The sequence below is a fragment of the Elephas maximus genome, chromosome 9, assembly GCF_024166365.1.
Source record: "Elephas maximus indicus isolate mEleMax1 chromosome 9, mEleMax1 primary haplotype, whole genome shotgun sequence".
Taxonomy (NCBI): Eukaryota; Metazoa; Chordata; class Mammalia; order Proboscidea; family Elephantidae; genus Elephas; species Elephas maximus.
The window spans coordinates 23,989,240-24,013,036 of record NC_064827.1 but is presented as its reverse complement, the minus strand read 5'-3'; the positions used below and the strand labels follow the sequence as shown (position 1 = coordinate 24,013,036).

Below are 23,797 nucleotides of genomic sequence, written 5' to 3'. Positions count from 1 at the left end.
ACATTTGCATTTTTCCTCAGTGCAGTGTTGAGTTCACTCCATCCAACTAGAATATCAAGTGTTTTTTTTTTTTTTGATAATTTTTATTATACTTTAAGTGAAAGTTTAGAAATAAAGTCAGTCTCTCACACAAAAACCCATATACATCTTGCTGCGCACTCCTGATTACTCTCCCCCTAATAAGAAAGCCCACTCTCTCCCTCCACTCTCTCTTTTCGTGTCCATTCCTCCAGCTTCTAACCCCCTCCACCATCTCATCTCCCCTCCAGGCAGGAGGTGCCAACATGGTCTCTAGTGACCTCCTGATCCAAGAAGCTCACTCCTCACCAGCGTCCCTCTCCAACCCACTGTCCAGTCCAATCCATGTCTGAAGAGTTTGCTTTGGGAATGGTTCCTGTCCTGGGCCAACAGAAGGTCTGGGGGCCAAGACCACCAGGGTCCTTCTAGTCTCAGTCAGACCATTAAGTCTGGTCTTAAGAGAATTTGGGGTCTGCATCCCACTGCTCTCCTGTTCTCTCAGGGGTTCTCTGTTATGTTCCCCGTCAGGGCAGTCATCGGTTGTAGCTGGGCACCATATAATTCTTCTAGTCTCAGGATGATGTAGTCTCTGGTTCATGTGGCCCTTTCTGTCTCTTGGGCTCATAATCACCTTGTGTCCTTGGTGTTCTTCATTCTCCCATGATCCAGGAGGGTTGAGACCAATTGATGCATCTTAGATGGCTGCTTGCTAGAGTTTAAGACCCCAGACGTCACTCTTCAAAGTGGGATGCAGAATGTTTTCTTAATAGATTTTATTATGCCAATGGACTTAGATTTCCCCTGAAACCATGGTCCCCAGACCCCTGCCCCTGCTATGCTGGCCTTCGAAGCATTCAGTTTATTCAGGAAACTTCTTTGCTTTTGGTTTAGTCCAATTGTGCTGACCTCCCCTGTATTGTGTGCTGTCTTTCCCTTCACCTAAAGTAGTTCTTATCTACTATCTAATTAGTGAATGCCCTCTCCCACCCTCCCTCCCTCCCTCCCTCCTCTCGTAACCACAAAAGAATGTTTTCTTCTCAGTTTAAACTATTTCTCAAGTTCTTCTAATAGTGGTCTTATGCAATATTTGTCCTTTTGCAACTGACTAGTTTCACTTAGCATAATGCCTTCCAGGTTCCTCCATGTTATGAAATGTTTCACAGATCCCTTACTGTTCTTTATCGATGAGTAGTATTCCATTGTGTGAATATACCATAATTTATTTATCCATTCATCCATTGATGGACACCTTGGTCGCTTCCATTTTTTTGCTATTGTAAACAGTGCAGCAATAAACATGGGTGTGCATATATCTGATCGTGTAAAGGCTCTTATTCTCTAGTATATATTCCAAGGAGTGGGATTGTTGGATCGTATGGTAGTTCTATCTCTAGCTTTTTAAGGAGGTGCCAAATCGATTTCCAAAGTGGTTGTACCATTTGACATTCCCACCAGCAGTGTATTAAGCGTTCCAGTCTCCCCACAGCCTCTCCAACATTTATTATTTTCTGTTTTTTGGATTAATGCCAGCCTTGTTGGAGTGACATGAAATCTCATTGTAGTTTTGATCTGCATTTCTCTAATGCCTAATGATCGTGAACATTTCCTCATGTATCTGTTAGCTACCTGAATGTCTTCTTTAGTGAAGTGTCTATTCATATATTGGCCCATTTTTTAATTGGCTTATTTGTCTTTTTGCAGTTGAGTATTTGCAGTATCATATAGATTTTAGAGATCAGGCGCTGATAAGAAATGTCATAGCTAAAAACTTTTCCCAGTCTGTAGGTAGTCTTTTTACTCTTTTGGGAAAGTCTTTGGATGAGCATAGGTGTTTGATTTTTTTTTTTTTTCCCGGTTATCTAATGTTTTTTCTGCATTCTTAATAATGTTTTGTATACTGTTTATGCCATGTATTAGGGCTCCTAATGTTGTCCCTATTTTTTCTTCCATGATCTTTATCGTTTTAGATTTTATATTTAGGTCTTTGATTCATTTTGAGTTAATTTTTGTGCATGGAGTGAGGTACGGGTCTTGTTTCATTTTTTTTTGCAGATGGATATCCAGTTATGCCAGCACCATTTGTTAAAAAGGCTGTCTTTTCCCCATTTAACTGTTTTGGGGCCTTTGTCAAATATCACCTGCTCATATGTGAATGGATTTATGTCTGGATTCTCAATTCTGTCCCATTGGTCCATGTATCTGTTGTTGGACCAGTACCAGGCTGTTTTGACTACTGTGGCAGTATAATAGGTTCTAAAATCAGGTAAAGTAAGGCCTCCCACTTTGTTCTTCTTTTTCAGTAATGCCTTATTTATCCAGGGCCTCTCTCCTTCCATATAAAGTTGGTGATTTGTTTCTCCATCTCATTAAAGAATGTCGTTGGGATTTGGATCAGAATTGCATTAAATGTATAGATTGCTTTTGGTAGAATAGACATTTTTATAATGTTAAGTCTTCCTATCCATGAGTAAGGTATGTTTTTCCACTTATGTAAGTCTCTTTTGGTTTCTTGCAGAAGTGTACTGTAGTTTTCTTTGTATAAGTCTTTTACATCTCTGGTAAGATTTATTCCTAAGTATTTTATCTTCTTGGGGGCTATTGTAAATGGCATTGATTTGGTGATTTCCTCTTCAATGTTCTTTTTGTTGGTGTAGAGGAATCCAACTGATTTTTGTATGTTTATCTTGTATCCTGATACTCTGCTGAACTCTTCTATTAGTTTCAGTACTTTTCTGAAGGATTCCTTAGGGTTTTCTGTGTATAAGATCATGTCATCTGCAAATAGAGACACTTTGACTTCTTCCTTGCCCATCTGGATGCTCTTTATTTCTTTATCTAGCCTAATTGCTCTGGCTAGGACCTCCAGCACAATACTGAATAAGAGCAGTGGTAAAGGGCATCCTTATTTGGTTCCCGATCTCAGTGGGAATGCTTTCAGGCTCTCTCCATTTAGGGTGATTTTGGCTGTTGGCTTTGTATAAATGGCCTTTAATATGTTGAGAAATTTTCTTTTTATTCCTATTTTGCTGAGAGTTTTTATCATGAATGAGTGTTGAACTTTGTCAAATGCCTTTTATGCATCAATTGATAAAATCATGTGATTCTTGTCTTTTGTTTTATTTATGTGGTGGATTACATTAATTGTTTTTTTAATGTTGAACCGTCCCTGCATACCTGGTATGAATCCCACTTGGTCACGGTGAATTATTTTTTTGATATGTTGTTGAATTCTATTGGCTAGAATTTTGTTGAGGATTTTTGCATCTACATTCATGAGGGATATAGGTCTATAATTTTCTTTTCTTGTGATGTCTTTACCTGGTTTTGGTATCAGGGATATGATGGCTTCATAGAATGAGTTTGGTAGTATTCTGTCCTTTTCTATGGTGGTGTTAACTCTTCTCTGAAAATTTGGTAGAACTCTGCAGTGAAGCTGTCCGGACCAGGGCTTTTTTTTTGTTGGGAGTTTTTTGATTACCTTTTCAATCTCTTCTTTTGTTATGGGTCTATTTAGTTGTTCTACCTCTGATTGTGTTAGTTTAGGTAGGTAGTGTGTTTCTAGGAATTCATCCATTTCTTCTAGGTTTTCAAATTTGTTTGAGTATAGTTTTTCATAGTAATCTGATATGATTCTTTTAATATCAGTTGGGTCTGTTGTAATATCGCTCATGTCATTTCTTATTCAGGTTATTTGCTTTCTCTCCTGTGTTTCTTTTGTCAGTTTGGCCAATGGTTTATCAATTTTGTTGATTTTTTCAAAAAAACAGATTTGGTCTTGTTAATTCTTTCAATTGTTTTTATGTTTTCTATTTCATTTAGTTCAGCTCTAATTTTTATTATTTGTTTTCTTCCGGTGTCTGTGCGTCTCTTTTGTTGCTCTCTTTCTATTTGTTCAGCTTGTATGGATAATTCTTTGATTTTGGCCCTTTCTTCTTTTTGGATGTGTGCATTTATTGATATAAATTGGCCTCTGAGCACTGCTTTTGTTGTGTCCCAAAGGTTCTGATAGGAAGTGTTTTCATTCTCATTGGATTCTCTGATTTTCTTTATTCCATCCTTAATGTCTTCTATAATCCAGTCTTTTTTGAGCAGGGTATTGTTCAGTTTCCAAGTGTTTGATTTCTTTTCCCATTATTGATTTCCACTTTTATGGCCTTATGGTCAGAGAAGATGCTTTGTAATATTTCAATGTTTTGGATTCTGCTAAAAGGCTTGCTTTTTGACCTAATATGTGTTCTCTTCTAGAGAATGTTCCATGTGCACTAGAAAAGAAAGTATAGTTGGTTGCTGTTGGGTGGAGTGTTCTGTATATGTCTATGAGGTCAAGTTGGTTGATTGCGGCATTTAGATCTTTCGTGTCTTTATTGAGCTTCTTTCTGGATGTCCTGTCCTTCACCGAAAGTGGTGTGTTGAAGTCTCCTACTATTATTGTGGAGCTGTCTATCTCACTTTTCAATGCTGATAGAGTTTGTTTTATATATCCTGTAGCCCTGTCATTGGGTGCATAAATATTTAATATGGTTATATCTTCTTGCTGTATTGTCCCTTTAATCATTATATGGTGTCCTTCCTTATCCTTTCTGATGGATTTAACTTTAAAGTCTATTTTGCCAGAAATTAATATTGCCACTCCTGCTCTTTTTTGATTGTTGTTTGCTTGATATATTTTTTTCCATCCTTTGAGTTTTAGTTTGTCTGTGTCTCTAAGTCTAAGGTGTGTCTATTGTAGGCAGCATATAGATGGATCTTGTTTTTTAATCCATTCTGCCATTCTCTGTCTCTTAATTGGTGCATTTAGTCCATTTTACACTCAGGGTAATTATGGATAGGTATGAATTTAGTGCTATCATTTTGATGTCTTTTTTTGTGTGTTGTTGACAGTTTCTTTTTCCCACTTGATTTTATGTGCTGAGTAGATTTTCTTTATATATTGTCCTTTCCTCATATTTGTTGTTGTTGATTTTGTTTCTGCTGAGTCTGTATTTTTCCGTTGTGTTTTAGTTTGATGAGCAGGATAGTTTGTCTCCTTTGTGGTTACCTTATTATTTACCCCTATTTTTCTAAATTTAAAACTATTATTTCTTTGTATCGCCATATCTTCCTCTCCATATGGAAGGTATATTATTACATTTCTTAGTCCCTCTTTATTATTTTAATGTTGTCTTCTTTTATATAGTAACATAGCTGTTACCCTGTTTTGGGCTTTTTTTTTTTTTTTTTTTTAAATAATCTTGCTTTGTTGTTTTGGATTTCCCTGTCTGGGTTGACTTCTGGTTGCTCTGCCCAGTGTTCTAGTCTTGGGCTGATACCTGATATTATTGATTTTCTAACCAAAAAACTCCCTTTAGTACTTCTTGTAGTTTTGGTTTGGTTTTTATGAATTCCCTCAACTTGTGTTTATCTGGAAATGTCTTAATTTCACCTTCTTATTTAAGAGACAGTTTTGCTGGATATATGATTCTTGGCAGGCAATGTTTTTCCTTCAATTTTTTAATTATGTCATCCCATTGCCTTCTTGCCTGCATGGTTTCTGCCGAGTAGTCCAAGCTTATTCTTATTGGCTCTCCTTTGTAGGTGACTTTTTGTTTATCCCTCGCTGCTCTTATAATTGTCTGTTTATCTTTGGTTTTGGCAAGTTTGATTATAATACGTCTTGGTGACTTTCTTTTCAGATCTACCTTATGTGGAGTTCGATGAGCATCTTGGCTAGATATCTTCTCATCTTTCACAATATCAGGGAAATTTTCTGCCAACAAGTCCTCAACAATTTTCTCTGTATTTTCTGTTATCCCTCCCTGTTCTGGTACTCCAATCATTTGTAGGTTATTTGTCTTGATAGCATCCCACATGATTCGTAAGGTTTCTTCATTTTTTTTAATTCTCTTATCTGATTTTTCTTCAAATATATTAGTTTCAAGTGATTTATCTTCAAGTTCTGAAATTCTAGCTTCTACTTGCAGAATTCTGCTCCTCTGACTTTCTATTGAGTTATCTAATTCTGTAATTTTATTGTTAATCTTCTGAATTTCTGATTGCTGTCTATGGATTTTTCTAGCTTATCAAACTTTTCATTATGTTCCTGAATAATCTTTCTGAGTTCTTCAGTTGCTTTATCTGTGTGTTCCTTGGCTTGTTCTACATATTGCCCCATTTTCTTCCTAATGTCTTAAAGGGTTCTGTATATTAAACTTTTGTATTCTGCATCTGGTAATTCCAGGAATGCACTTTCATCTAGAAGATGCCTGGGTTCTTTGTTTTGAGAGCCTTTTGAGGTGATCATGGTCTGTTTCTTTATGTGACTTGGTATTGACTGTTGTCCCTGAGCCATCTATAAGTTATTGTACTAGTTTATGCTTGCTTACTGTGTCGTAGCTGCTTGCTTTGTTTTGTTTTGGTATACCCCTGTGGGTTGCTTGAGTGAGCTAGCTTGATTATTTTCACCTTTGGAGCTCTGGTGTCCTGTCCCCAGCTGGCTAGAGCTGTTACCAGGTATATCAGTCTAGGAGTCCATTCAGTTTTCTTGTATGAATTCAGTTAAGGTTTCCAGGTAGCTGATCATCAAGTGTGTGGTACAGGCTCTGTCCTACAGTCTTAGAGGGGCAGGGGTGATTGGCATATCTACCAGTATCTGATTGTAGCAGGGGGTCACACTCTGAACAAGGCAGGGGGTTGAGAACCGACCGCCAAGTGTCTCTGAGGAAAATGCTTCTCTGTTCCCTAGAGTGTGCTTGTGAGTGGGCTCTGCAGAGGGACCATGGGCACCCAAAGTTTTTGGTTGTAAGGACTAGGAGGTACCAGTTATCTTTGGACCCCTGTTGTGGGTGGCTGAGTGACCTGAGTGGAGCTTCCAGTCCTTTGGTCCCTGATGTGGGTAGGTGAGGACCTTGTTTAATAAGCTAAGCAATGTCAAACATCAAACACCCACCTCTCCACTGCACAGCTGAAATAGTTGGAGTCTGCCAACAACGGCCTATTCTCCCAAAATAGGCCCACACAGGTCCATGCAGTAGGGTAAGGTGCTCAAGGTCCACAGAAGGTTTATGCCTGGACAGGAGCCGCTTCTGCTAATGGGGCTAACAAATTACCTTTTCCCCCCAATTGCAAATTTTTTCCTTCCCCAAGGCCAGGAGAATGGCTCTAGGTGCTCACTAGCGCCTATCTCAGGCCCAGGGATTCAGCCTCTGAGGCTGGCTTGGGGGTGGGGGGGGCACGGTAAAATATATGCAGGTACTTAGCTTTTGCTGAGAGCGCCCTTCTGCTCAGGTTCAGGTGGTGTGAGTGGGCTGTGTGGCTGCTGCTTCTCCCTGAGGAAACTGCGGCCGAAAGCTAGGACCAGCCCGCTGCCGCCGCTGCTCTGGGAATGGTGCCTGAGGGTTCCCCGTGATTCAGGTCTGGCAACTCCTCTCTGCCTCTGAACGGTCTCTTCCTTCCTCTGCCCCACAGTCGTTGTCTGGGCTTGCCTTTGATGCTCACGGCTCCCAGCTTATCACAAATATACTCCTTTCACTTGTTTTTTCGGGTCTTTGTTGTAAAGAGGGCTCGCCGGAAGCGTCTGTCTATTCCACCATCTTGGCCCCGCCTCCCAGTATTGAGTGTTTTTATACACTTACCTCCTAGACTAGCTTTGTCCAGCTCTGAGTAGAAGACAATTGGAAATAGCTAAAGAGCATTCCTCAAGGGAATACAGAGACTGGAGGCTCAAAAGGTGATATTTAATGGCAACAAAAATACTTATGTAAGGTGTCAGGGATGGATAAGAAGCCTCATTCTCTGAGAGCTAATGCTAGAACTCTTCCTAAGATTTAGGATGTATGGGGATATGAAGAGCTTTTTAAAAGTTACCTCTGGAGGTAACTTTTGTTTCAGTGTGGTGTTTGGCAAATTGCTGAAAAAACTAAAATGAGTTTTGCTGGAGGTAGAATATGTGTTTTTCTTTCTGTGCTTCTTATTTTGCTCTAGTAAAGGCAGTGCACTCCAGCTAGATGGATATTCTTACATAGAGGACTCAAAGAAAATTCAATGGCCAAACAAACAGCCAGATGAAAAGAGAAGCATTCAGTTAATCATCTGGATGTTTTGTCTACATGAGGGAAAATCGGTGGAAGTTTCCAAATATTTGAAAAAATATTTGGGAACATCCAGATGTTGGGCCTTCTGCAGCTCAAACATCCAGATGTTTGACCAGAATTTCCCCCCACTTTTCTCAACTGGATGTTTTGGCATCAAGTAGACCCAGCCTTAGTTAAAATAATTACAAATCGTTAACTGGTGTCATGGAAAATTATTTAGAGAGAAAAACATGGCACACTGGTGTGAAGGGTACAGATGACCATAAACATTAATAGTGGGGAAAACAAGGAGGGGTTTACACCATTGACCAATCGGGTTGGGTCATTAGTAATAGAAACTTCTGGCAGTAATATTCTCTCACAGAAGGTCTAATAATTAAGAGTAATAAACATATGCTGGTGGCCCTTACTGATTAAAAGGAGGCCAGTAGCACTTTCAGTGTTTAAGACACTTGAACGATGTAGGAAGACCATCTTCTGCCCTGAAGTGGGAAGAAAATTCTAAACTGTATGAAAAGGGTTGAGGAGAGTTCAGATTCTGCCCCTTATTTTATTGGGCGCAATTAAATGTAACCCTGCAGTACCTCCGATTCCAGTGTTCTTAAACGTGTGTGAATCAGCCTCATAAAAATACTGAGAAAAAACAAAACAAAACATATCACTCATCCCTCAGCTGTGGGATGGATGTGCTGATGACCAGGGTGCAGGAGTCCGTGGCGCCTACAGATAACAGACTCGGTTTTCTACAGAGCGGTAATCTGAGTTTGAATGGAGGCGTTAAATGAGAAGGCAATGTTTTCGTTCTGATTAAGATGCTGAAATCTGATTTTTCGCCAACTTGTTGGCGAAGACAAGCAATGCCATAAATAAAATAGCCACAGATGGATCTGGGTATCTGTTATGAACAACCATCAAGAAAGTGCTCTTATTTTAATTGATGGATACTGAAACAAAAGAAGTATTCAGCCAAAACCTGATTGCTAGTCCTGTGGTAATTATTTTTTTAACCAGTTCACCACTACATTCCAGAGGAGTGTCAAGACCTCCTACAGAGGTGCCTGGTACAAGGTCTGCACCTGATGTGTGTTTGGCTTTGCATACCAAGCCGGAAATTGTTCTAGAAATTAATCTCCTTTGTACTTGCAAAAGCATAGCTTCTTGGAAAGTAACCTAGATGTGGTCTGGGATTCTCTTTTTTTTTTTTTTTAAGTTAACAATCTTAAGAGAACTTGGGGTTGGGCTGTTCTTAGGAATAATATGAGCTGTCATTGTTCGTAGGATGGGAACGACTGTTTCAAAGCCAATGCTGACTTGCCAAGGTATTTATCCAGACAGTGGAGAAAGAGCTAGCCCAAACCAAACCCTGAAACCAAACTCACTGCCATCGGCTCAATTCTGACTCATAGTGATCTTATAGGATAGAGTTGCCCCATAGGGTTTCCAAGGCTGTAAATCTTTATGGAAGCAGACTGCTACATTTTTCTCCCATAGAGCAGCTAGTGGGTTCAAACCATTGACTTTTTGGTTAGCAGCTGAGCACTTTAACCAGTGTGCCACCAGGCCTCCTGGGAGAAAGACAAGTGAACCTTAAGATGTAAAGAAACATTTAATATTGTCTTTGTTTTCTAAAGAACTAAGCTTTTGTTTAATCGGAGAAAGCATCTCAAACATTCCGCGTATTAGAGCAAAGTTAGCAAAGTGATACACCCAGCACTGTGCTGGTTTTGGTAGAAACAGAAAGCATGACTTGGGCTTTGAAAACTTTGGTTCATAGGGGGCTGAGGGGGAAGTATAGTTATTATACAAATTGTGTGGAAGCAAGGGAGGAGTTAGTCATGATTTCTCCTCTGACGAGAATGACATTTTCCAGCTTTACGTGCCACTAACTGGCATGTTCAGAAGTGTGATAGTCAAGAGAATTGGAAAGGACCAGTGCCAGCTAGAGAGACCAGGAACATTTTGGAGAGTGTAAATTATAGTGGCTAAGAACGTGCTAGACATAGATGGCTTGGGTGAGAATACTGGCTCTGGCTCTTACTAGCCGTGTGAACTTTTGCAAATATTTGACCTCTTTATACCTCAGTTTCCTCATTTGCAAAATAAAGATGATGATAATAGTGCCCTAGTTCCTAGGTTTGTGGCCAGGATTAAATAAAGGGGTACATATAACGCTGTTAGATCAATGCTTCCTATGGAAATAACCTTTGAACTCAAGGTGCACAAGTAAAAAACACTCGGTCAAAAGGAGGCTGAAGATCTGAGATGGGAATGACACCTGAAGAAGCCATATCATAGGACGCTGCCATCAGAAATAGAATGAGACATGTTTTGACACTAAGTGACATTTTAAGAGATTGGACAGCAGCAAGATGTGCACACGTGTCTGCAGAAAATGTGGTGAGGAGGTGGGGGGTTGGGCCAGGGAGCAAAATTTCACAGCTTTCAATTAGGATTCTGTGGGTGGGGAAGAAAACTGGGATTTGCAGGGAAGGGACTGGCTGATATTATTATTATTATTTTTTTTGATGCTGCATTCCAGAACATATAATCAATGGCACCCGTCCAGTTCCCATTTAGTAACCAAAGAACTAGCTGCAGCTGTTTTTTATGCCTGGTTGTGCCAGTTTGATAGTGTATAATCATATTTGCATAAAGATAAAAAGGAAGGTGTTATAGAACACAGTTAAGCCTATGGTTTCACCATGAATTAAAGGTAATTTCAGACTAATTAGGTATAATTTGTTAAGGAATTCTTCCCAGCAATGATGACTCTGATTTTGTAATTACAGGACAACGCTTACTGTGGCTTTCAAGGCAGGAGAAAGCACACCCAAGGGGGTCATGTCCCACACTAGGCAGATCTAATGGTGCCACAAAAGACAGGTGTTTTGTCAGATTTCAGCCGCACACTTTCACACCTGCAACACATTAACTACAGCCACAATGTTAATGAAGACCAGGTGCCTGTTCTCCAACCTAAATGAGGAACTGGCATGAGGTTTGGTGTTTGCTACCTGACGTCTACTTCTGAGTCTCTGAACACTGTCCTCGGTGAGGAAGAAGCTGAGTGGGCCAAGTGGGCTTTTGAGTGGTTTTGCTCTGGTCTCTGGTCCTTTGGAATGGTGGCATGGAGGTACCGAAATATTGACCCTCACATATGGTAGTTACCTCTTTACCCACCCACTGAATTCCCCCTCAGCTCCCACCCTGAAACAGTGGAAAGAACACTTTCAGCACCAAACATCTTCTGGTGTTCTGTGCTGCCACCCCTTTTTTTGCAGAGCTCAGCCTCTGAGAGCCCTGGAAATAGCTGATCTGCACAATTGACAAAATGGATTTCTGGCAAGTGCTGTGTTATCAGCTACTACCAGAGAAAGTTTGATTGTAGCTACCTGAGTCGTTTCAAACTTGATGTTTTGCCATTCCATCCAGAAATGAGTAATGGAGGCCTTGAGCAAGCTTTTCATTTTAATAAAACACAAGGTTTTCATTGTGTGGGGCTGCATCATTTTAATGCTGTCCTGTTATGAAATACAAAATCTTTTCTCCCTCCCTTGAAAAAGAATCTCGGCAGTCAAGCTTTGGCCTCCTCTTTTTCCTACAATTCTTTGTTTTCGCACTTTGAGATGCAGTTGTCTGCTCTCTGCGATTTCTACTTGCAGCATGGAAGTGAAAAGTTAATATTCTCTCAAAAACTAACAAACTGAAAAAAAAAAAAACCAACAACAAAAAACCACCGGAATTGAGAGTGGGGCAAAGAATGAGCAGGTCTGGGTTCTCAGCAGCAGAAGTAAAATTATCAGACTCATGATGAGTGACTTCTGCCACATGAGAGTCCCCTCACAAAGCAGCCTCTTTACCCTGGGTGTTGTAGGGAACAGACAAATATCAAAATGTTTGACATTCTATTTAAACTCTGGGTCCTAATTAAGTTAGAAAAGAATGGAATCGCAGACTTTAGAGTAGCAGATGTAAATCTTGGAGTTGGAAGCAGCTTTCAAGGCCAGTGTTCTTTAACTGTTAAATATCCGAAGTGAATGCTCTGACGCCCCAAACCAAAACTTCAGAGACCGATTGATACTTGCACTGTGGAGGTGACTTGCTAATGTCTTTGTTGTTGTTAGGTGCTGTCAAGTTCATAGAGACCCCATGTGACACAGTAGAACGGCCCCATAGGATTTCCTGGGCTTAATCTTTAAGGGAGCAGATCACCAGGTCTTTTCTTTCACAGCACCACTGGGTGGGTCTGAACCATCAACCTTTGGTTAGCAACTGAGTACTTAAACTGTTGTGCCACTAGGGATCCCTTGACTTGCTAGTAACACAGGCTACAATTATTTACTCCATGTCATTTTGCAGTGTTTTTCAAAGTTTTCTCCCAAAGATTTTGAGAGATTTTTCAGGGAGGCACCCTGGGAAGTATCAACGTGGCTTGGGAGGTGTTTCCAGAAAGACTCTAGGTTTCCTTCTCCACATTCCCTGCTCATAACTAAGGCAATTTTATTCTCAAGTTGCTTAACTGATTTGGTATCCGTGAAAGGTTCATAATAAAGAATGGTTTTAGCTACCAAAGACTACTTTGAAAATCATGTCTCATGGCAGAAACTCTGGGGTCTCTACTGAATACTTAAGTATTTGAGCCAATGCAAATGCTTTTTGTGGACCATGATGACCATGTCTGCAGGTTCTTCTCAAGTCTACCTCTGTGCGAAGGTGCTGAGGCCTCTGACAGAACAAGAAATCAAGTAGTATTTTCTAGCAAGCGTAGTGTCTAAAGAAAATGGACAATTTTCAATTATTCCTACTGAGAATTTGACCACTGGTATCCACCAGAGAACTCAATTTCAAATTTACTGCTGTTGTGGATTGAATTGAGTCCCCCCAAAATATGGATTGCAGCCCTAACCCCTGTATCTATAAATATGACCCTGTATGGAAACAGCTGAAATGGACTGGTATTGGCCATTTTGAATTGAACAGTCATATGGTCTACTATGCTGGGAATGACAACTTGAAGAGGAATGGTGTTGCATTCATCATCAAAAAGAACGTTTCAAGATCTATTCTGAAGTATAGCACTGTCAGTGATAGCATAATATTCATACGCCTACAAGGAAGACCAGTTAATACAACTATCATTCAAATTTACACGCTGACCACTAAGGCCAAAGATGAAGATATTGAAGATTTTTACCAACTTCTGCTGTCTGAAATTGACTGAACATACAATCAGTATGCATTGATAACTACCGGAGATTGGAATGCAAAAGTTGGAACAAAGACTCTGTAGTTGGAAAATATGGCATTAGTGGTAGAAACGATGCCAGAGACCACATGATAGAATTTTATAGGACCAGAGACATCTTCATTGCAAATACATTTTTTCACCAACATAAATAGCAATTATACATGTGGACCTCACCAGATGGAATACACGGGAAACAAATTGACTACGTCTGTGGGAAGAGACAATGGAAAAGCTCCATATTATCAGTCAGTACAAGGCCAGGGGCCAATTGCAGAACAGACCATCAATTGCTCAAGTGCAAATTCAAGTTGAAACTGAAGAAAATTAGAACAAGTCGATGAGTGCCAAAATACAACTTTGAGTATATCCCACCTGAATTTAGAGACCATCTCAAGAATAGATTTGACAAGTTGAACACTAATGACTGAAGAGCAGACTAGTTGTGGAATGATATCAAGGACATCATACAGGAAGAGAGCAAAGGTTATTAAAGACCAAAATGAATGTCAGAAAAAAACGCTGAAACTTAGTCTTGAACATCAAGTAGCTAAAGCGAAAGAAAGATGATGAAGTAAAAGAATTGAACGGAAGATTTCAAACTGTAGCTGGAGAAGACAAAGTAAAGTATTGTAATGACATGTTCAAAAACCTGGAGATGAAAAACCAAAAAGGAAGAACATGCTCTGCATTTCTCAAGCTGAAAGAAGTGAAGAAAAAAATTCAAGCCTCCAGTTGCAATACTGAAGGATTCTATGGGGAAAATATTAAATGACACAGGAAGCATCAAAAGAAGGTGGAAGGAATACACAGAGTCAACATACCAAAAAGAATTGGCCAAAATTCAACCATTTCAGGAGGCACCATATGAGTAGGATCCGATGGTACTGAAAGGAGAAGTCCAAGCCGCACTGTCAGCATTGTTGAAAAACAAGGCTCCAGGAATTGATGGAATACCAACTGAGAAGTTTCAATAAACGGGTGCAGTGCTGGAAGCACTCACTTATCTATGCCAAGAAATATGGACTAGGAGTGATCTATATTTATGCTTATTCCCAAGAAGGATGATCCCGCTGGATGCAGAAATTATTGAACAATGTCATTAAAATCACATGCAAGTAAAATTTTGCTGAAGATCATTCAAAAGGGGCTGCAACAGTATATGCACAGGGAACTGCCAGAAATTCAAGCCAGATTCAGAAGAGGACGTGGAATCAGGGGTATCATTGTTGATGTCAGATGAATCTTGGCTGAAAGCAGAGAACACCAGAAAGATGTTTACCTATGTTTTATTGACTATGCAAAGGTATTCGACTGTGTGGATCATAACAAGTTACAGATAACATTAGGAAGAATGGGAATTCCAGAATGCTTAATTGTGCTCATGAGGAACCTGTACATAGATCAAGAGGCAGTTGTTCGGACAGAATAAGGGTGTACTGTGTGGTTTCAAGTCAGGAAGTGTGTGCATCAGGGTTGTATCTTTCACCATACCTATTCAATCTGTATGCCGAGCAAATAACCCGAGAAGCTAGGCTATGTGAAGAAGAACAGGGCATCAGAATTGGAGGAAGACTCATTAACAACCGGCCTTATGCAGATGACACAACCTTGCTTGCTGAAAGTGAAGAGGACTTGAAGCACTTACTAATGAAGATCAAAGGCCACAGCCTTCAGTATGGATTACGCCTCAACATAAAGAAAACAAGAATCCTCATAACTGAATCAATAAGCGACATCATAATAAATGGGGGAAAGATTGGAGTTGTCAAGGATTTCATTTTACTTGAATCCACAATAAACAGTCATGGAAGCCGCAGTCAACAAATCAAGACACATTGCTTTGGGCAAATCTGCTGCAAAAGACCTCTTTAAAGTGTTGAAAAGCAAGGATGTCATATTGAAGACTAAAGTGCACCTGATCCAACCCATGGTGTTTTCAGTCACCTCCTATGCATGTGAAAGCTGGATGATCAATAAGAAGAAAGAAGAAGAATTGGCACCTTTTCATTGTAGTGTTGAAGAATAGTGAATATACCATGGACTACCAAAAGAACTAACAAATCTGTCTTGGAAGAAGTACAAACAGAATGCTCCTTAAAAGCAAGGATAGTGAGACTATGTCTCACATACTTTGGGCACATTCTTTGAGGGATCAGTACTGGAGAATGACATCATGTTTGGTAAAGTAGACGGTCAGCGAAAAACAGGGGGACCCTCAATGAAATGGATTAACATAGTGGTTGCCGCAATGGGCTTAAGCATAACAACAATGGTGAGGTTGGTGCAGAACTGGGCAGTGTTTTCTTCTGTTGTATGCAGGGTTTGCTATGAGTCAGAACTGACTGGATAGCACCTAACAGCAACATGGAAATAGTGGTTTTCTTTTGTTATGTTAATGAGGCCATACCTGAGTAGGGTGGGTACTAAACCTGATCCTTTCCGAGTATTGTCCTATAAAAGACAATACAGGTGCAGAGGCACACACAGGGGGAAGACAGATTCAGTGTGAAGGGTCCTCTACACGTCAAGGAATGCCAAAGAACGCTCAGGGCTACTGACAAGGTAGAACTCTCCCCTAGAGCCAATATCCTAATTTGGACTCTGATCCTTCAAAACAGTGAGAGAATAAATTTCTGTTCTTTAAAGCCACCTACTTTTGGTATTTGTGTTATGGCAGCATTAGATAACTAAGACAACTGCTACCCAACATTATCAAAAGCCCGGTAGAGAACATTTGATATTTGAGAGATTGAGTCAGGCGTTGTTACTCAAAGTAGTTTGCAGACCAGCAGCATGGACATAACCTGGGTGTTTGTGAGAAATGCTGAGTCTCAGGCCCTACCCCAGGCCTACTGAATCGGAATCTGCATTTTTAACAAGTTCCTTTATTGACTCATATTCCTATCAAATTTTGAGAAGTACTGGTCAACAGACACACTATTACCACATATTCCCCTAGATCAGAAATTCTTAATTTGGGATTCTTTGGATTCATGAGTCAGCCTCAGGTTTATAAACTCACCGAAACTAAGTGTAAAACTGAATCTGCATGAGGGTATATTTGCACACGTAGATACACTCTTCATGAAGAAGTCTCAGTTTTTCAGCTTTTCAAAAATGTTACAACCCATAAAAATTAAGAACAACTTCTTTAAATTGGCCAAGCATTACTCCCATGCTGAGTCAGAACTCCACACATAAAAATGCTATCATAAAATGAGAATGTAATTGAATTTTCTCAGCTTCTGTTGAGGGTAGGTAAAAATATATCATTTCCGCATTTTCTGCAAAAACAAAATACCCAAACCCATTGCCATTGAGTTGATTCCAACTCATAAAGGGTAGAACTGCCTTATAAAGTCTCCAAGGCTGTATTCTTTAGGAAATCAGACTGGCACATCTTTCTTTCCTGGAGCTGCTGGTGGGTTGGAACCATCGACCTTTTGCTTAACAGCCAAGCACATGACCACTGTGCCACGAAGGTTCCTATTTTCTGCAGATGGTTGTTCAAATTTGTCTGCAGCATTGTTCCTAGAGTTCCTGGTGGACCATAACAGTTCTTATTGTCAGATCTTGAGTGCTACATGTCTCCTTGTCCCCCCGTCCCCTCTTTTTTTAAATGTTGCGAGGAAACTCAGAAGTAAATATGACACTAAACGACAAAACACTCAAAGGCAAAGCACCTGGGGTAGATCTGTGAAACGCGTAATGAATACTGCAGAGAAGGTGAAACATCTGAACCGTCCGTGAAGGATGAGAAAGATAGTCAAGGGTAGAAGAGTAAAAGGACAGCATTTAACCTAGAGAGCAAAAACTAGACTACGGACACAATGAGGATTGAGTTCTCTCTGTCTTGCTTGTCACTCTCCTCTCACGTCTAGTTGTTGTGTTATTAGGTGCCATCAAGTAGGCTCCGACTCATGGTGACCTTCGTATAACAGAAAGAAATGTCGCCTGGTCCTGTGCCATTCTCATGATCACTGGTACGTCTGAGTCCATTGTTGCGGCTGTTGTGTCAATCCATTTAATTCAGGGTTTCCCTCATTTTTGCTGACCCTCTACCAAACATGATGTCCTTTTCTAGTGATTGGTCTTTCCTGATGATGTGTCCAAAGTAAAGTGAGTCCAAGTCTCGCCATCCATGCCCATAAAGAACATTCTGGTTGTGTTTCTTCTCAGGCCGATTTGTCTGTTCTTCTGCCAGTTTATAGTATATTGTGTGCATCAATCATCAATCTAGGAAGGGAACAATTTTAATGTGACTGGAAAAATCCATGCCTATATTCACATTGTGCCATTAAAATACTTTGTCAAGTCTGAGTTTGGAAGAATCCCAGTCCATTTTATAATACTGAGGGCAACAGAGGCAAAGCCTCTGGTTATGTATTGACCAGCGTTGCTTTTCCAATGCCATTTTGTGGTATCACATATCCTTCACTGATTTTATTTTTCAGAAACAAGAGATTTCAGACCATTTTCCAGTGGCAATAAATTGAACATAACACACATTCATATAACTGTTTTAATAACTGCCAGTTGCCATCGAATTGACTCTGACTCATGGTAACCCTATGTATATCAGAGTGGAACTAGGCTCTGTAGGGATTTTAATGGCTGTTTATTCAGAAGTAGATTGCCAGGGCTTTCTTTCAAGGCACCTCTGGGTGGACTCAAACTTCCAACTTTTCAGTTGGCAGCCAACTGTGTTAACCATTTGTACCTCCCAGGGACTTTAATAGCTGTGTTAATCTATTCGTAAGTGTGTTAATCAGAAGACCACTTAATTTGTTCCTGGTAACTCTATGAATCATATTGTACATTTCCATTTTGTTTCCTTCAAGATAATAGGATTTTTATCTTTAAAGGTTTTTATCTTTAATCTATAGACCCAGACCCATCTATTCTCACATGCTTTCCTTCGCTGCGTACGTGACCCTACAGGTACTCCCACAGATGTATATACAATTCATAATATACCTATCTTCCCTTTGTAAGCCTGAGCTTTCTTCAGAAGGAAATTTACTTGTGCTCACAAGACAAAGGGCTCTATTCTTTTCTGTTGACATTTTTAAAAGCTTTTGAAGTTCCTTGAGGTGTCTGGGGTGGGGCTGGATAAATTCTTACCTTTGCTTTCCTTGGTCAGACGGAATACAACAAGTAATATGTTCTGACAGCTATGATATACAATGATATACAAACTTCCTGTTTTTTTTTTTCTTAAACACTAAGCAGGTGGTGATGGAAAGTAATTAACACCACATGTGTATAATCTTTGCTCTTATTTGCTTAAGGAACATAAGAAGTGAAGAGCCTGAGTATCCAGAGCCCCTTATTTCTTGCTTTCTACAAACATTTCACCATGTTTTACCTTAATCCAGGTCTCCCTCTTCCTTATCTCATTCTGGAAGGGGTTAAAAAAAAAAAAATTCTGGAAGGGGTAGCATGGTAAAAATTGCTATTTTCCCTAAAAGAAGACTATAGTTACAATTACAAGAGAAACTCAAAACAACGGTCTCAAGTAGGTTGTCATAATATTAAAAAAAAGAAAAGTAAACCAAACCCACTGCTGTTGAGTCGATGCCAACTCATAGTGATCCTATAGGACAGAGTAGAACTGCCCCTAGGGTTTCCAAGGAGTGGGTGGTTGACTGGAACTGAAGACCTTTTGGTTAGCAGCCATAGCTCTTAACCACTGTGCCACATAGTAATAAAATAATCATAGATGACTATTACAGCAGCTACTATTAAATGACCACTTACTGGGTGCCTGCAGCCACCTTATGAGTATTATTATTCCCAGTTCTCCTAGGAAACCAAGGCTACATATGAGATTTGTGTTGGCCCTGAGCCTAAAGCATCTACTACCCCTTGCCTTTGCATGATCCTCCTCGCTGTGTTCCACCTATCCACCATAACCTCGTGTCTCTTAGGGTCCTACCTAGAACTGTCTGTCCTTAATATTGGCACCTTCCCACGCGTTCTTCTTCACACTACTTTCTTTTGCCCTTTATCCCATTCCCATTCTCCCTAAGGTTGTTGCTGTTAGTTGCTATAAGTCTGCTTCTGACTCAAGGCAAACTTATGTATAACAGAACGAAACATGGTCAGGTCCTGCACCATCTTTACCATCATTAGTATTTTTGAGTTCATTGTACTGGCTATTATATAATGCCTTCTAACCTAGGGGGCTCACCTTCATCACTATATTGGATTGTATTCTGCTGTGATCCACAAGGTTTTCACTGGTTCATTTTCAGAAGTAGATTGCCAGGCCTATCTTTCTTGTTTGTCTTAGTCGGGAAGCCCCTCTGAAACCTGTCCATCATGGGTGACCCTGCTGGTCTTTGAAGGGAATGCTTGATAAGTGTGAACAGCTTTCTATTCTTTTGCATAGGACTTGTCTGGGAACACAGTGAAGGAACACCCAGGTGTGCCTCTCATAGGCAGATGACCCAGCACTGTGAGAAGTACAGGACAAACATGGTTTTCAGACTCCAACAGAAGACACCCTGCTGGCGGCACCAACCAGTCAATATGCAGCATTGCCCCTGGTTCAATAGTTTTTCTCTCTCCCTCACTTTTTTTTTCTCTTAATAAAGTAAGGACTTGGGCTCCTGGTATTCTCCCAGACCAGGTTTGCACACCCTTGTCATCTGAACTGAATTCTGCTGTGTTTCTAGCAACACTTAATTGTTTTTAATTATCCCTCCACTGAAGCTGAACCATCCCTCACCCAGGTCACACCACAGAACATGGCTCATAAGTTTTACGAGCCGCCTTGCGTATCCCATCCATGTGTGCAGCCACCTTTACCGACCATGAGCAATTCATCAGCCGGTTATACCTGCCCCTGACAGGATCAGGACGCTGAGAGTGGGGCCGGGCTATTCTTGTTATCAGTGTGGTAACTACCATTGCACCAGGAAGCCTGGTGCTGGCCTTGAATTTCAAGTCTTAAGGTTGCATGTGAATAGAACTTTGGAACAGTCTTTCTTTTTCTACCTATAAAGTCATTAGAGTTTGGGATTCCCTAAATCCTATGCTTCCTTGGCTGGGCTATGAGTTCTGAAGCCAAATCTCTAATGCTAGAACCGGGCTTGAGGCCCCTTTGAACTCAGTATATGTTTGCAAAATAAATGAAAAGCCCAGTACTTGGGACAGGTTGTGTAGTCAGGGTCCTAATTTGTAAGCGGATTGGATAGAATCCTGTAAGATCCAAAACACATTTCCCACTGGCCCTACTCAGCATCTGAGATTTCTTCATTCATTCATTTGCTATTCATTGATTCCTCAGTCTTTAAAAGTAAAACTTAGAGAAGGGAGCTGAAGAGTTTCCAGGAAAAGGAACTAAATGGCTTAATTCTGAGAATTTTGATTTTTTTTTTCTCCCCTGGATTGACCTTGAAGACATCCAGGAATATGCACCTGTTACCTGGGAAGGATACTAGATAAAGTCACAATTGATGGATACACCTTGATTAGACAGATACTTAGATTGATTTGATTAGCTAGTTGGCTCAGATAGGCCAAGATAAATACAATGTTTCCCAGAGAGGGGGACAGGTATCCTAGATGATAAGCAAGATGGCTTTTGGAGGTCCTTGAATGAATGCTTTTTTACTATTCTAATGAAGTATTTATTTAAAATATTTCTTTCCAATATTTTAAGTGTTTTGGATTGAACTCTGACCCTCCCCCAAATTTATGTTGTAGCCCTAGCCCCCGGCATCTGTGAATATGACCTTGTTCAGAAATAGGGTCTCTGGCGATATTATCATTTAACAGGAGGTCATACCCCAAACCAGTGCTGTCGAGTTGATTCTGACTCATAGCAACCCTATAGGACAGAGTAGAACTGCTCCATAGAGTTTCCAAGGAGCGCCTGGCAGATCTGAACTGCCGACCCTTTGGATAGCAGCTGTAGCACTTAACCACTATGCCACCAGGGTTTCTTAACAGGAGGTCATATGGAAGTACAAAGGGTCCTAATCCAATCTGGACAGTGTCTTATAAGTGAGGAGAAGAGACAGAGACAGAGGGAAGAGGACAGTCATATGATGATGGAGTTATGTGTCGGAGGCAAGCCAAGGAGCTACCTGAAGCCAGGAGAGACAAAATAGGATCGTCCCTTAGAGACTTTGAAAGAGCATGTCCCTACCAACACCCTGAACTTGGACTATCAGCCTGTAGAACTGTAGACAATAAGTTTACATTCTTATAAGGCACTCAATTTGTGGTACTTTGTTGCGGTGGCCCAAGGAAAGTCATTCAGCAAGTGATAATGGTTTCCATTTGGTAGTTATGAAATACGTGTACTTAAGTTTTTTAAAAAAGTGAGTAAGTAAAAGAAAAATATTCAGTAAGTAACGGGACCAGTGATAATTGGAAGTGTCAAAATCCTGGACAATAGTGCATAAGTGATTGAGTTTGGGAATCACTGGAATGGCAGATGAATGGTGGTTAAAAAAATAGGAAGCCCCAGGGAGCTGTAGGTGGGTAGGGCACCGAGTGAAGGATGTGGGTGGGAATGAAGAGCAGCAGTCAGCTACACCTGTGTTAAAAGTAAAATTTTCACAATTATTAAATTTGTATATGAACACATTAGCCTTATTTTTCAATCCATGAACTGGAAGAATGTTTGGATTTGAAAGTCAAGCCAGAGTTCCGAAGGACAAGTGGAAGACACCAGAGATATATGGGCAAAGTGGTGTAAGAACAAGGAAGTAACATCGGGCAAAAACTGATTTGTTAGTTGGAAATTTGGTAGCCAGGTCATATACTGTAGCTGAGGCAGCAATTGCAGATTGATTGACTTGTAGGTTTTGGCTCCTGGGAAGGTCAGGTATTTACATGAAATAGAAACTTAGCTTTCAGCAATCTGGTATGGTTTTCAGCACAAGCGCCTCCATTAGTCAAGTTATCACCTGCCAGCATGAAAGGAGTCTTTAAGAGAATGCTGTCTGCGAGTACGTTGCCTACTCATGGTGGACAAGCATTGGTCTCAGAGTAACACTGGGCCTGGTGTGATGAGAGAAATCCCTACTATCCTGGACAGCTACATCCCCGGATAAATTGTTAGTATCAGCATGGGACCCAGGATTTTTCCACCTGGCCCTCTCTCTACCCTCTCGTCCACTCTACCACCATTTTCCCTTTATCGTTTCCACCAGAAATGGAAATTCCGCAATGCCTTGAGTACATTCAACAAAATGATTTTGACTCCCCAGTTGCTGTATGCTCAGCAGTGGCTATCCTATCTGCTGGAAATAAGGCCCATTCTAACATGTCCCCTTTGTCCTTCCAAATGTCAAGGGAATTGGGAGAGTGTTTGGCAGAAGAGCGTATTCGGTTTTGGCAGAGGAGTCCAAAAGCCTGGGTCCTCTGACTCTAAAAGCCACGGGGAGTGTTGTCTTTGAGTCCATGTGCCTCTGTGGGACTGGGAGTGAGTACATGTGGGTGCGGGTGTGGGTATGGGTGTGGGTGGTTGTTTGTGTAAAGAGTGAAAAATAACCTTTGCTAGAATAAAGAAAGGAATGCAACAGAGATCAGTGAGACAGCAACCTGGAGGGTGTAGGGGGAAGGGAGGCCTGCAGTCGACTCCCTTCCAAATCAGTAAATGCAAATTGCAGCAGGGGGCTGACCTTTTACTGTAACCAGTGTCAGCTGCAAGTTGTAACCTCATGCCATTAATTATAACCCGGCATACCTCTGGCAGGTTCTCCGTTGGCCTTGGTCCTCCTCTTCCTCCCTCCCCACCACTTCCCTCCTCAGTCCCCACCGCACTGCAAGGCTCATGTTTCAGGCTACACTCAAGACTTGAAATGCTTTTAGAAATAATGGGTCTTATAAGGCCAGAGTTAATTCTATGCATCTGAATTTTTTACAAAACGAATTTCTTGTGTTAGAGACTGAGAAGGCTTTTTTTTAAATATATATAAGCTAAATCTTAGATGAACAGAGTTTATAAAAACACAAGTAAAACATTAGTTAAAAGAGACTTGAATGTAATAAAGCAACCCCGCCCCCCCCCCGCCCCCATCCCCTGCCCAACACTCTCTTTTTTGGAAGAATCTTGCAAGTATTTTGTTGCATGACTTGGAACCTGGAAAAAATAATTTAAAAGTTGACCTGAAATAGAAATATCACCCTGAGAGTTTTGTGCACAGGGCAGGAAAGAAACTTGAATAATGGGTCTGAGAAGAATTTTAAAATTCCGGGGCCCCGTTTCTATTCTACTTTTGAGAATTTATTAAGAAAGAAGGATTGACTCTGTGTGAGAATCTCTGTGTGTGTGTGTTTTAATAGCCTTTTTTTAGAGCAGTTTTAGGTTTACAGAAAAATGGTGCAGAAAGTACAAAGAGTTCCCATATGTCTCCTCTTCCCCTTGTATTCCATTTCTCTTGTTATTAACATCGTGTGCATTTGTGTGGTAGATTTGTTATAGTAATTGATGAGCCAATAT

The 23,797-nt window shown here is 40.5% G+C and overlaps 1 long non-coding RNA gene across 1 annotated transcript in view; it reads left to right on the top strand.

Moving 5' to 3' along the window:
• The window catches only part of LOC126083153 (uncharacterized), a 298,941-nt gene that overhangs the window by 158,527 nt on the left and 116,617 nt on the right, over positions 1–23,797 (top strand). The window lies entirely within an intron of this gene.